The sequence below is a fragment of the Monodelphis domestica genome, chromosome 1, assembly GCF_027887165.1.
Source record: "Monodelphis domestica isolate mMonDom1 chromosome 1, mMonDom1.pri, whole genome shotgun sequence".
Classification (NCBI taxonomy): Eukaryota; Metazoa; Chordata; class Mammalia; order Didelphimorphia; family Didelphidae; genus Monodelphis; species Monodelphis domestica.
Window position 1 is genome coordinate 178,762,374 of NC_077227.1, and position 15,355 is coordinate 178,777,728.

The 15,355-nt window shown below is 39.8% G+C and overlaps 1 non-coding gene across 1 annotated transcript; it reads right to left on the bottom strand.

Annotated features, from left to right (window-relative positions):
• Window positions 1-7,168: 7,168 nt before the first annotated feature.
• LOC130456616 (U6 spliceosomal RNA) lies at window positions 7,169-7,275 on the bottom strand. The gene has a single exon (XR_008915686.1). It is a non-coding gene; the product is annotated as a U6 spliceosomal RNA (small nuclear RNA).
• Window positions 7,276-15,355: the final 8,080 nt, after the last annotated feature.

Here is a 15,355-nt window from a genome sequence, read left to right on the forward strand (position 1 = left end):
TGCACTTCAGAAAAAGGAGAGACTAGAGGGGAAATGAGCTCTGTTTTGGATATGATGAGTTTGAGATGCTCACAGTCAAGCTGTTTTTAGGTATGCAATAGAGAGGTGGTAGTATGTAGTACCATGTAGAAGACGAGTTTAGAAGGACTTCTTTGTCAGGGATTGGAGCAAAGGAGCAGAGAATAAGTAATGGTGCTAAGGGGTTTTGAGCTTCAGAAAAGACTATAGTAATAACCTCTATTTTCACAATAAAGCAGAAGATGAACACCTATTGAGCTGGATTGGCTTAATATGTTTAATTATCTTTTCCCCAAACCTATCCTTCTTCCCAATTCCCTATTTTCTTGAAGGTCGCTACCATCCTTCCAGGCTCCCAGGTTCAGAGCTTCAGTGCTATCTTAGACTACTGCCTTTTTCTGCCCCCACCTCTCTAATTGGTTGGCTGTTGTCCTTTGTACTCGAAGAGGACCAGAATGATTTGAGTGGGTGTTGTCTTTTGATACACACATGAATTGGATTTAAGTGAGGCAGAGCTGCACAGTCAGCCTTGTTCTTTCTTCCAGAGTCATCCAAGGTCCAGTGGCAAGACAAAAGTTAGGATGACTGGTGATGGCTGGGGTGTGGTGGATGACCTTGGTGTCTTTGAGGTCTAGTTGCTCCACGGTGGCTGCTTCAGCAACCTTTATGACTGTTGGAACAAATTGTCTCATCTACTCACTGATGGGTTTGAGGTTCTTTGGTTACCCTCAACCTGGTTCAGTTCCTCTGCAGAGACACTTTACTGGAGTGTGTCTGCTGTGCATGCTACAGCTTCTTAGAGTCACAGGGGAGAGCTGGGTGACAAGTAGACACCAAAGGAGGAAACCAGGCCTGAAAAGGGCTCAGCCAGCCCTTGTGCCACAGGTCCTAGCCTTCCCCGAATGCCCTACATAGCTAATCAATTGCTAGATCTCGTTGCCTCTTTACTTTATCCTCCACATAGCTGCCAATGTGCCTTTAAGTGTAGGTCTGACCGTAATTCTCCTCTATAAGCTCTTATGGCTTTCTACTGTCTCTAGGATCAAATAGATAGTATTCTGTTTGGCATTTAAAACTCTTCACAACATGGTCCAAACCTTTTTAGGCTTATTATGCATTATTCCTCTGCTGACACTCTATGATCTAGTCAAACTGGCTTTCTTGCTACTCTGTCATACCTCAGTGATTTACACTGGCTATTTCCCATGACTAGAACATACTCCTACTACACATTGGCCTCACAGAATGCTTTATTTCCTTCAAGACTCAGCATATTCATCATACTCAGAAGCAGCTAGGTAGCTCAGGGGATAGAACACTGAACTTGGAGTTAAGGAGATCCGAGTTCAAATCTAGATTCAGATATTGTCAGTGTATCCTTGTATCTTTGGGTAAGTCACTTAATTACCTACCTCAGTTTCCTTAACTGTAAAATGGGAATAACAATAATACCTACTTCCCAGGATTATGGTAAGGATCAAATGAGATAATATATTAAAAAAATTTTAAGTTAATTTGTTTGTTGGCTACATTAAAACTCTTAGGTATCCTCCTCTTTCCTTCCCTCCCTCCCTTTCCTGCACTAGAGAAGGCATCATTTGACAAAAAAAAAAATATACATGTCCAAACCATGTCTTTTGTGTTTCTATTTACTGGTTCTTTCTCAGGATGTGGACTTTCATAAATTATTCGTCAAACATGAATTCTGTAGCTATATATAGTGTTCTCTTTCTTGGTCTCATTTCACTTTTCATAATTTCGTGTAGGTCTTTTTTGCATATTTTAAAAATTAATCTCATCATTTCATATATTGCAGTAGTATTCTGTGAGATAATGTTTGTAAAAACACTAATGACAGTGTTTTTGGCCAGAGTGGGCCAAATGCTTGATCCCTTCCTTCCTCCTTTCTGTATGACATCTCAGCTTCTAGTGCTTTCCAAAAACAATTCTGTATTATTTTGCATATACTTGTCTATGTGCATATTGATTTCTTCTGTAGAATACACGCTCCTTGAGGGAAGGGACCATTTCATTTTTGTCTCTGAATCTCCAGCACCCAGCATGGTGCTTGGCATATAGTAGGGACATACATAATGCATAATGACCAATCAGTTGACTCATTGTGGAGGGAGATTCAACAAGACTTGGCAACTGATTTGACAGGAGGCAGGAGATTGCCTGGAGGGGATGGCAGTGCTCTCAAAAGCAACAGAAAAGTTGGGGGGGGGGGGAGAATTTTCTTGGGGGAAACATCCATTGTGGAGAGGATGAGTTTGAGATGCCTCTGGAATATATAATAAATAAGCTGGTTGTCCAAGAAGAAGAGTTGGAGTTGAATATAGATACTGAGATTCCTTATGCAGATTTGGGAATTGGTGGCATGGAAGGGTTAGATGAACCCATGAAGAGCTGAGTTGAGCTATTTGGCTTCAGGGATGTACAACTGGAGTGACCACCTGTCTCTACAGATTGCATAGATGAATGACTGCCAGCTGTTTCCCATCAGAACAGTTCTTTAATGTAAGCTCAGGCTTAAAGAACTACTTATTTCCATTCTTGATTTACTCTATAATAAAAGTCTCTCTTGACTTAATGATTTAATTTTCTTCACATGATGAACATCATTCATTTAATGACAACTGTAATGATTAAAACTTGAAGTTTCCTTTCCTTCTGTTGCACAAGGCTTTCTTGATTCCATTTCCACCCTTCTGACAACTGTTTCTCTGCCTTCATCACCGAATAGTCCTCTTCCTCCTGCCCCCTGACTATGGGCATCTTTGGAGGTCCACGCTTAAGGCTTCTCAGTTCTTCTCCTGCTAGGCTTATTCCCTTGGAGGGCTCAGTCACTTCCAAATCTCCAGCGGCTACTTTTATGGATGTCAAACTTTCATCTTCAGCTCTGACCTCTCAGCCGCTCTCTTGTCTTTTATCTTTGGCTAGCTCCACTTGAAGGATGTCTCACTGACTGCTGAAATCTAATAAGCCTAACTTTTCCTGTTCTGTGAAAAAAGTATAGCTGAGGGACAAAGAAAGCTTGTAGTTCCCAAATACACCCTTTATTTTTTCCCTAGGCCCTGGGGTAGAAATCTCTAGGTATCCCTATATGTGGATCAGCATTCATCAGTCTATCCATTCATGGATCCATCTATCCATTTACTCAAAAAATATTAATTAAATACTAATTATGTTCAAGGCACTGTGTTAGGTAGTAGAGCCACAAAGACACAATGAAACAGTCCCTTCCCTCATTAAGCTTACATTCTACTGGTGAAGGTGAGGCTAAGGATATACTAATTACTTTTGAAAAGTAAATTCAAATTATAACTGAAATGTGATTTCAAGAAGGAGAGCACACATCAGAGGGAAATCAGAAAGACTTCATGTACGAGGTGGTACCTGAGCTGAGAGGTCACCCAAGTAGGGAATATTAGCATTGAGGAGAATTGGGAAGGGCTTCTTGAAGAAGGTGAAATCTTTGATTATTTCATTCTTTTTCTCTTATATTTCCCCATCATTTATTCCTGACTGCTTTTTTGTTTGTGGCAATTGACTCTGGGGCTGGACGTCAAAGATGTCCCAATTTCCTTTCACAAAAGGGATATTGCTTTTCATGGGTCTCAATCTCAACTGCATACAAGTTCTGTGGGATGAGAACTGGCCACAATCTGGGTGCTAGTCCCTCTTTCTAGGGCATGGGGGAGGAGTCCCTCACACATTCTGGTGCCTCCTCTGATTGCCTCTGTTCATCAGTCCTACAGCTTAGCACTCTTACAGCATAGAACACGACCCCCAACCAAGGCAAAGTAGATCTCTGGCTTTTCGTTTTCCCTTGGGGGTTGTAGAATCAAGTTTTGCCTTAAGCCCATGGGTAGGCCTGGGGAGCCATGCCAGAGCATGAGGACGAGTGGAGGAGAGGGTGCTGAGTGGTTGTTTTGGGGATCAACCATCTCTATTGTCAGCCCTTTGGGCTGTCACTCTTTAAGATCCTTTGCGTTTTAGACCATGGAGGTAGGCGAAATTACTTTATCTCTTGTGTATAACTCCTATTTTGGAGAGGTTTGAGAGGTCACAGAGATCAGAGAAAGTGTCTAATCCTTTTCCATTGGACATGTGATTTAAGAAATTGTAGGGAGGACTTTAAATGCCAGGCTAGGGGTTTCGTGTTTTAGCCTTGAAGAAATAGAGACTTATGCAAGATTTTTGAGTAGGAGGCTGATGTGGTCCCACCAGTGTTTTAGGAATATCAGACTATTAGCTCTATGGGGGATAGATCAGAGCTGGGATTACCTGGTAGCAGGGATACCTTTTAGCAAGCTATTGCAATATTCTAGGTTTAAAAAAGGGATGAAAGAACATATGTGAGAGATACTGGGGAGATAGAGCTGACAAGACAGCAAGAGAGAGTGAAGGGCTGAGGATAACAATAAGGTCACAACCTAATCATGGGGAAGATGGTGATGTTTTTAACAAAGAGGTAAGTTGGAGGGAAAGGTGGCATTTTTAGGGAAATATAATGAATTCCGTTTTTGACATGCTGAGTTTAATATGCTGATTGGACATCAGACTAGGATAGCTAGGTGATGCAGTGGATAGAGTCAGGAAGACCTGAGTGAAAATTTAGCCTCAGACATTTAACTAAGCTTTGAGTTGGGCAAGTCTCTTAATTGCTTCCTGGCTCAGTTTTCTCATCTGTAAAATAGGGGATAATAATAGCACCTACCTTCCAGAGTTGTGGTGAGGATAAAATGAAATAATATTTGTGAAGTACTTTTTCAAACTTTAAAGATTTTCACTTCTCTGTCTCTCTGTCTCTCTGTCTCTCTGTCTCTCTGTCTCTCTTCCTTTCTCTCTGTCTCTCTTCCTTTCTCTCTGTCTCTCTCTCTCTTCCTTTCTCTCTGTCTCTCTCTCTCTTTCTTTCTCTCTGTCTCTCTCTCTTCCTTTCTCTCTGTCTCTCTCTCTCTTCCTTTCTCTCTGTCTCTCTCTCTCTTCCTTTCTCTCTGTCTCTCTCTCTCTTCCTTTCTCTCTGTCTCTCTCTCTCTTCCTTTCTCTCTGTCTCTCTCTCTCTTCCTTTCTCTCTGTCTCTCTCTCTCTTCCTTTCTCTCTGTCTCTCTCTCTCTTCCTTTCTCTCTGTCTCTCTCTCTCTTCCTTTCTCTCTGTCTCTCTCTCTCTTCCTTTCTCTCTGTCTCTCTCTCTCTTCCTTTCTCTCTCTCTCTCTGTCTCTCTTCCTTTCTCTCTCTCTCTCTGTCTCTCTTCCTTTCTCTCTCTCTCTCTGTCTCTCTTCCTTTCTCTCTCTCTGTCTCTCTTCCTTTCTCTCTCTCTCTCTCTCTTTCTCTCTCTCTCTCTCTCTCTTCCTTCCTTCCTTCCTTCCTTCCTTCCTTCCTTCCTTCCTTCCTTCCTTCCTTCCTTCCTTCCTTCCTTCCTTCCTTCCTTCCTTCCTTCCTTCCTTCCTTCCTTCCTTCCTTCCTTCCTTCCGCACATAGTAGGTGCTATATAAATGCTTGTTCCCTTCCTTCTTTATGCCATCCCTGATAAATGTTCATTCAACCTTTGTTAGAAGACTCCCAGTAAGGGGAGCATATTACATCTTGAGGCAACTCATTCTTCTTTTTTTTTTTTTGGTGATAACTCTCTACTTGATAGGAAGTTTTTCTTAACATCAAGCTTAAATTTGTTTCCTTGTAACTTTCCCCCCTTTGCTCCTTGTTCTGCCCTTTGGGGCCAAGCTGAACAAGTCTAATTCCTCTTCAATGTGACAGCCTTTCGAATACTACTGGCTATATAACTATTTTGGTACAATTTATGTGTATTCCCCAGGACTTTCACTCATACTAGGACAAAGGAAGGAAGGAAAGAACAGACTTTCTAGAAAGCTCTGTTTTCTTTAGGAACAGGTTGTATTTCACAGGTAAGGGTCTGTAGTAATACCTTATGTTTATATTATAGCATTGTACTCGGGACAAATACTTAAAGTACTTAGGTAAAGTATCATTATATTTTGACATTATCCTTCTATTTCTTATTATATCAAGTGATGGCTCAGTGGCTATAGCACTGGATCTGAGGGGTCAGGAAGATGAGTTCAAATCTGGCTTCAAATACTAGCTGTGTCACACTAGACAAGTCACTTAACAGTTTTCTGTCTCAGTTTTCTCATTTGTAAAATGGGGATAATAAAAACACCTACCTCCAAGAGTTGTGATGATAAAATAAGGTATTTATAAAACACTTTAAAAACTTATATAGATGTTAACTATTATTACCCAGTTTACATATGAAGAAACTGAGGCTCAAATAGGTCATAGTCATCACATTATTTAGTATTAGTCAACATCTATCATTAGTTAATGTCTATCAAAGCTGCAATTCTAAATCTATTTCTCCCTGGGCTGGAGAGATTTGGGAGTTCAGTAGAATTTAGAGTTGGAAAGGATTATGGATATTACCTAGTTCTCCTTTCTCATTTTTCAAATGAAGAAACTTCCTCCTGGGGGGATAAAGTGATCTCTGTCCATTTCACCCATCTTCTTTTTTGTTAAACCATGACCTAGAGACTATGCCCTAGAGCATGTTGGTGAACCTATCCAGGAAGGGGCTGCTCCCCTCCCCTCTTCACAAGTGCCTGAGGACATTTCTCACATTACCCACCCCTCTGCCCAGCAGTCTAATGGGAGTACTTCCTCCCTCCCCTGTCTGGAGTGGATTGGGGGAGCTCACATGTGCATGAGAGTTGCATTTTGGGCACTTGATCTCTAAAAGGTTCACCATCACTGCACCTAGAGGATTTAATTCACTTAATTTTGGAGGGTCAAGGTGTCCTGATTAGTAAATGAACACCAATTCATGTAGTCTTCTTTATTTAATCCACCTCAGATCACTAGACCATGCTTCCAGCTGTTTCGTTTGGCCATCTTCCAGCCATCTGCTCTGTCTCCAAATTCCTATGTCTCTTCCCTACTCCCAATCTTTTCCTCTGACAATTGTAGTTAGATCAGTACTATATTGCTTCTGGTAGGAGTTTATCAAGCTCTTCTCTATGAAATGTCAAAATGATGGAAAACATTTCCATCTTTGACTCCTCTCTGGCATTACTCTCTATCCATCTGACTTCTCAGTTCCAAATACTCTTTCCTAGCCACTGTTCCTCTCCATTTGTTGATTCCATTGTTAGTATTTGCATGCTATCCTTGCACAGGGGCCATGCTAATCTTCTCTGTATTGTTCCAATTTTAGAATGTGTGTTGTTGAAGTGATCACCTTCATTAGAATGTCATTTGCTTTAGGGTAGGAATTGTCTCACTTTTCATATGTATCCCAGGATATGAAACAAAGAAAACACCTAATAAATGCTTTTTAGTTATCCATTTCATTAGTACATCCTTCCATCTGTCCATCCATCCATCCAACTATCCATCCTGTTCATTCAATCATTCATTGCCCTACATCACTTAGTTAATAAGTAACAGATTTGAAATTTGAACCCAGAATCTCTAATTCTCTATCTAGAGTCCTTTCCCCCCTACTAGATCAGCTTCTGTTTTCAAGTGAAGAGATGACAAAGTAAAAGAACCCAGAGGGTTTATTTCTTAACAAGGATTATTTTTAGGGGGAGTAGGAAAAGAATAACAGATAAAAGTAAGCACAAAGCTTTGACTGAGAGGATGAGAGGAAAGAAAGCAGGTATATACAAGCAAAGGAGAGGCTGTAAAATGTGTTCAGGCCACCAAAAGAGTTTGGCTCACTAAAAAAATGGAATATTGGTTTTAAAGCATGACAGGGCACAGAGGGCACCCATACTAAGTGAACAGATACCCAAATAACGTGGTTGGAGGATGAAGCAGGTAACATGTAAACAAATGACATCCATTTTCTGAAGAAAAAACAGAAAGCAAGTCCTGTTGGCACAGAAAAACATATTTGCTCAGCAAACTGATTTCAGTTTGACATTTCCAAGCTACCAAAGGAAGGATGAAGACAGGAAATATGGTCTGGATGTTTCCTCATCTCCTCCCCACCCAGCCCTGAAATAAAAATCTGACTTCAGCTGCACCAGTGTTTCTCTTAATGATGCTTTGGACCAACCGAGGCAGAGCAGTCGAAACAGCAGTCCAGATTCAATGCTGCCCTTTCCAAATTTCCATGGAAATATTTTCCATCATTTTGACATTTCATTTAAAATGAAATATAGAGGATATTAAAAATTCATATTCCTGACGGGGATTATTTGTTTGACTTTGAAATATACAGTGAACACACTGTTAATGAACAGTGAGGAGAGTGTGGTAGTGGCATGCCTGTGCATATTCATGGGGGCACTTCCTGACTTAAGGAAAAAAAAAAATTAAAACAATTGCAGTATCAAAGAGACCTGACCTTTTATGGTACTAAAATCCATGTGTGTGTGGTTATGAATAACTGAATATGAAATCAGGAGAAATGACCCCTTTTTTTGGTAGCTCAGGTAAAAACAAAATGCCATGACTTTATCCCCTAAACACGACCCTTAATTATTTCTGAATTTGTATGAATTACATGAATCTTGTACTTGAAATGTTAGAGACAGAGTCACATTTATTCATCTGCTGCCAGCCTTCTGTCATTATTTCTCTTTCTTTCCTCTGTACTATGGAACACAAATTCCTTAGGTGTAAAGGGAAAAGTTGCCTGTTAGGAGGATAGAAAATTAGATTTGGAAGAGACTTGAGACATCCATCAATCTACCTCATCATTTTTTCAGATGAAGTAACTAAGGAACAATGAGATGAAGCAAAATATCCAAGGGGAGGGAGAGAGAGAGAGAAAGTAGCAGAGTTAGAATTTGAACTCAAGTCCTCTAATTGCAAATGCATTACCCTTTCCACTACATCATTCTGCCTTGCTAAACTTTTTTTTTCTCTTTCCAGAATCAACAAAATCTTATAATTAGCATGAGATTTATTGGTGATTTAATCTGAAATATCTTCTGCCACAACAGGGTGGAGGTGAGGAACATATCATCTTCTGAGGCAGTTCATTCCACTTTTAGATAGCCTTTATTATTTGTAAGTTTCTTTTGCTCATCTGCAGCTGAAATTTGTCTGTATGTTCTCCTGATTGCTGGGTCTAAGTTCTTCCATCTAAAACATGAAGAATTTTGTATGGGATAGCAGGTGATCATCTTTCTTCTCATTTAATATTAGGAAAGAATTATTCTTCCTAAGGTTTACTATGACACTGGCTCTGAGATTTTTTTTTCCTAGAGTGCAACAGTCTATTGCTACATGAACATGGGTGGATACAAAGTGCCAGAGGCAATATTTGAATACAGATCTTCCTGGTCCCAAGCCTACCTCCTGTAACAAGGGAATCACTTTAAAAGACTGATATATATTAATTTAAGGTCGCCAAGGAATCAGCTATGTAATTCCTAAATGAAAAACTCAAGTCAGCCGTCAGCCTTTTTTGGAGTTTAATTACAATAGGAGTAAGAAAGGAATTAGAGATATATAGAGAGAGAGAAAGGGGAGAGAAGGGAATAGGGCTTAAATACCCCTTCTGTTTAGGCTGGGCCAAAAGGCCCAAGCCCTTAGATAGCTGGGGCAAAGAAAAGAGATCAGTCCCTATTACTCACGTGTCCAAAATGGAGAAACAGTCTCAGAGGCCCCCACCTTCAGCTTCCTTCAGAGCAAGCTTCCTCAGAGCCCAGGAACCACACCGACCAAAAACTCAACCACCTCTCGAGTCTCCAGACCCTCCTATCTTTAAGGAAACCATCCAAGTTGCCTCCCCTCAGTCCTCACATCTACCAATCACTCTTCATCAATTTCCCTGTCAATGGAGGCTCTCGCTTAACCCAGGACCACCCAGAGGTTTCTGGCCTTTGCACATGTCTGTTGAAGGTCATATTTTTCAAATGATTAAATCTTTACTCCTTTGCTACAGCCCTTTCTAAATCCTGTTAACTTGAGTATGGTAGAGATTGGAATAATTAAATTTTGATCTAGGCTGCAGCCCTTACTCAATCCTATTAGGACTGAATAGGGTGGAGTATCTCCATTGTATCAATTCTAAAATCAATCAAGACTCAAAGAAATTCCTGTTCTATGCTTAAGCATAGGTCAAAGTCCTTTCCATTGTTCAGCAAAAGGTTTCTGTCCTAAAGTAATCTTAAGAAGGGAAGAGAAGGAACCTCCCATGCCAATGGGGTTCCCATTCCAATAGAATATCAGTAAGAAATTTTCCAAGTATGAAATATCCCAATGGTGAAATTTCCAACATTTATAAGTCTAAGGAAATTTGAGGTTTACACTCCTATCTGCTATGACACATTGTCATTTTGCAAAACATACAATGCTATAGAATTTAGAACTGGAAGGCACCAACTTTATTGAAATAATACACATTTTAGAGAAGTGGCAACTGAATTCCAGAGAGATTTAAGTGATTTATCCAGGGCAAAGTAGGTTATAAGTAGCAGAGCATGAGCAAAGTGACTCTTAGAAGCAAGCAATATGTTTTGAAAGAATATTAGAGAGGGAGGGGGGAATTAAAGAAAAATCAGTATTTTTCTCCAGGAATATTTATTGTACTCCTCCCTCCAATTATATGTAGAAACAATTTTTGACAATTGTTTTTTGACATTTTGTCATCTACATTCTCTCTCTCCCTTCTTCCCTCCATTCCTCCCTCCCTAAGACAGCAAGTAATCTGATACAGGTTATACATGTGCTATCATGCAATACATATTTCTGTATTTTTCATATTGCAAAAGAAGACATATCTTGTATGTAAGAGAAACATTCATGAAGGAAATAAAGTGAAAAATGGTATTCTTCGATCTGTATTTAGACTCCATCAGTTCCTTCCATGGCAGTGGATAACACTGAAAAATCAGTATTTTTAATTGAAAAAAGTAAAATTAAAAATTAAAATGGTATGAACATAATCCTTGAATAAAGAGAAACCTTACAAATGAAAGAGGAATTTAGTAACACACACACACACACACACACACACACACACACACACACACACACGGTAAACTGGAAGCTATAAGATTGTGCAATGTCTTAGTTTCCAATGTGTAAAATGATGTACTGGATGAGATATATTTAACCCATAGTCCTTCCCAGATAAGAATTTCACTGATTATAAACACTGAAGTCTTCTACCTTTTTCTTGGAATTTGAATTCTTTGTTTTTTTTATTTAGACATGGAGAGAGAAGAGGGACAAGTCTATAGCAACCGTGCTCCTTGGCTGCATGCTTCCCTCCCTATTCTATCTGGGTCTCTGCTTGGAATAGTTAGATCTGGTGCTCCCTCCCCTTCTCTGTTGCATCCTTTGAGCATTTCTGGTGTTATAGATATGTTCATATAGATTCTGCAAGTATTGAATTCAATATAAAACCTTTGTGTCAGAGGCACCGCCTCCACCCAATACAAAGGGCTTGGATATGTTTTGAGGACCTCCCATTTATCTAATTTGTGGCCCACCCCCAGGAGGAACCTGGAAACTTCAGGATCTGGCACTCTACCAGTTCTGGTCACCAGCTCCTCTTACAAGCACTCGGGCTCAAGAGGCTTTGCAACATGAAACAGTTTATGTAGTTTTATTAAATGTTCAAGACTCAAGAAAGGACTTATATCCATGCCTAGAGAAAAGTGACTCATCTTTCCACAGGGTCTCCTGTACTTTATATGACTGATAGTATTGTCCTATGTGGAGGGTTAGCAAAAAGGGAGAGGCAGGCACTGCTATGTGGTATTTTTGGATGCTCTCTGAATTATTGGTCTGTTGCTGGGGACTATACTTCTATTGATGTTTTGCTGCTTTGCTGCTGCTGCTTTTTGTTCTGCTTTACTGCACCCTGCTATTCATTTCTTCTCCCTAGGAGATGATGCAATGGATTTTACACTGGAGTTTTTCTTACTGCTAGCACCAGAATGCCTTTGGATTATTTAAACTTTCTTTTGTTTTATATTAGGGCCGAGCAGTTCTACCCTTCCTACAGAGTTTTACTAGGTATCTGTGGGAACACTTTGTCTTCTAGATGAGCCAGAGGTCTCTGCTGCCACTAATATTCTTCCACCAGAATCTCCAAGTCCTACTGCTTAGATCAGCACATTCCAACTTTGCCTTGGGTTTTGGAGGGGAACTTCTGCTTTCCCAGCTTGTCTTTCTTTTTCTTGTCTTCCTCTAAGGCAGCCAAGCCAGGATATTTTTATTCCTGGCTGCTTCTCTTAGAAGAAAGGGGCTAGGGATCGAGTTACTCTAAAAACAGACATTTGCTACTCAAAGGGAAGAAAAATCCATGATCCAGAGCAGGGATATGCTGGTAAATGTTTAATAACTTGCTCTCTGGGGGGAAAAAAGAAGGATGCATGACAGACTTTTAATAATCTACATTATTAATATTTTCTCTATCACTTTCTTAAGACAATCTTAAGACAAGCAACAAAGCAATAAATCCAACTTTGATCACTAGCATTTGCATTTAACAATCAGCTGGTGAGAAAGTAAGATCTGGCTTCAGCACACCTTTGATCCAGAGTGAGTGGAAGTCCATGATTCAGTTGATAATGAGTAATTTTTCTCTACAAGTCCAGCATTCAGTTCCCTGGATTTATAGTTGGTTTATGAATCAGTCAATCAATATTTATTAAGTACTTATTATGTGCCAGCCATTATACCAACTGCTAGAAAAACATTATGTCTTAGCCAGTTAGCAAGTTCCACTTTTTACCTATCTCTACCCTGGCACCTCCCCATTTCCTTCTTCAACCAGGGAAACCATAATCCAATCTTCATACCTTTTCTAGACAATAGGCCACCACCCCAAACAACCCCTAAAGGGTTACCAAAACACACACACACATGCACATGCACACACACATACGCACGTGCACACACACTTATATGCATAAAATTGTTTCCCTAATTTCTGAATGGCATTCAGGAAAAAAAAATGTCTAATGAGTTTCCATAAAAGGGAAATTTACATACCCTAAGGACATTTAGTTATTATGCAAAAATGTTCAGAAATACAAAAATCTAGGTCTGAGCCAGTTTTCTAGAGTCCTTTAGAGGGAGGTGGAATGGGAAAGTAAGGACCCAGTTTCCTTCCACTCGTGGCTGTATCCAGAGGAGGATTAGATGTCTGACATGGCATGATGTAAAAGTCACTAAAAGGTCCTTCTGCCCAAAGCTACTCCCCCATGGGTCTCTCAGAGTGTCTAAAATTCCTATCCTTAGTTTCTCTTTGGATTAAGCCTCTGAATCCCTGGCATGGCTCTTTTAAATTGCAAATATTTTACCTGGCAGGCATAACACATGAACTCATTAGCACCTCTTAATGCAGCAGCACCGATTAGAGAGTGTTGTCTGAGAAGGAGTGGGAAAAGGAGAGAAAACAAAGAAGAAGAAATGGCTTCTCCCAAGGGAACAATATTGCCATTTCAACTTTAAAATTGCTCCAAATGCCCAATAGCAGGCAATGTGTGGGCATATGAATAATCCACTACACTAAAGGATTTGTTGAAAGTCAGATGAGAATAAGAATAGAACCTAATCTATGCACATAAGGGAAGTGAGCACCCTGGAGAGGGGAGAGGTTGCGAGCCCCTAGTCAACAATGTTAACAATTCTTCAATATTTCAAGAATCTATGACTTCATCAGTGTAAGCAATCCCTTCATGAGTGCAAATAGCAACTCCTGCCTTATGTTTTCAGTCTGAAGGACTGGTGGTGGGCATTCAGGTTTGAATTATAAGGAACTGAAGGCAACTTTATGAGAGACTTAGAGTTATAGCACTAGTCTAGAGGTGTTTGTTGCAGCTAATACATACAGGATCAGGTGGAGATCAGAACTTTCAGATTCATTAGTCTAGAAGCAGTTGCCATATTCAGCATGGAGAACCTTGAGACTCAGGTTCTTCCAATCTGGAGTGTTTCCTATGAGTCCCACTAATTAAAGAAAAGGATATTATCTTTGACCCTTAGTCAACACCCCTGTACTTGAGAGGTTTTTATTTCTCAAAAGAGGACCACATGAAAAAAAATTAGCGGTGTCTTTATGACTTATTTTGGAGGCCCATTTTAAGCAAGGTACCTCAGAGTGAATAAAAGATGTGATGTACCTGTGAGGGGACTCATCGTCAAGAGAAACTAATTCCTGGGAATCTAGAAGACAGATAGTTGATTCACTTGATAGAGCACTGATCCTTGAGTAAGGAAGATTTGAATTCTAATGTTTACCAATTCTGTGACATTGGGTAAATCGTCCAACTGTTTCTGCCTCAGTTTCCTTACCTGTAAAATGGTGATAACAGTAGCAGTTACTTCCCAGGGTTGTTGTGAGGACCAAATGAGATAATATTTGTAAAACTCTTTGTAAGCCCTTCTCCAATTGACAAATAGTCAAGTTTTCAGATAAAGAAACCAAAACTATCAATAAGTACATGAAAAAAGTGTTCTAAATCCCTCCTGATTAGAGAATTACAAATTAAAACAACTCTGAGGTACCACTTTACACCTAGCAGACTGGGCAATATGGCAACAAAGAAAAGTGATAAATGTTGGAGAGGATGTGGCAAAATTGGGACACTAATATACTACTGGTGGAGTTATGAATTGGTTCAAATATTCTGGAGGGCAATTTGGAACTATGTGCAAAGGGCTTTAAAAGAATGCCTGCCCTTTGACCCAATCATACCACTGTTGGGTTTGTACTCCAAAGAGAAATACTTGTACAAAAATATTTATAGCCACATTCTTTGTGGTGTCAAAAAATTGGAAAATGAGGGGATGCCCTTCGATTGGGGAATGGCTAAATAAATTGTGGTATCTGATGGTGTGGAATATTATCATGCTGAAAGGAATGATGAACTGGAGGAAATCCATGTGAACTGGAACAACCTCCAGGAATTGACATAGAACAAAAGGAACAGAACCAGGAGAACGTTATACACAGAGATTGTGGCACGATTGAATATATGCTCTACTAGCAGCAATGCAATGACCCAGGAATCCAGAGGAACTGATGAGACAGAGCACTATCCATATCCAGAGAAAGAACCGTGGGAAGCAGAAATGCAGAAGAAAAACATATGATTGATCCCATAGTTCAACATGGATATGATTAGGGTTTTGATGGTAAAAAATCACTCAACTGCAAATATGAATAACATGGAAATAGGTTTTGAACAGTGATACCTGTATAACCCAGTGAAACTGCTTGTCAGTTCTGGGTGGGAAGAGAAAGTAGGGGTGGGATCATGAATTAAGTAACCTTGGAAAAATATTCTAAATAAAAAAAGGAAAAAAAAACTCTTTGTATATAAATGCTAACTCTTACTATT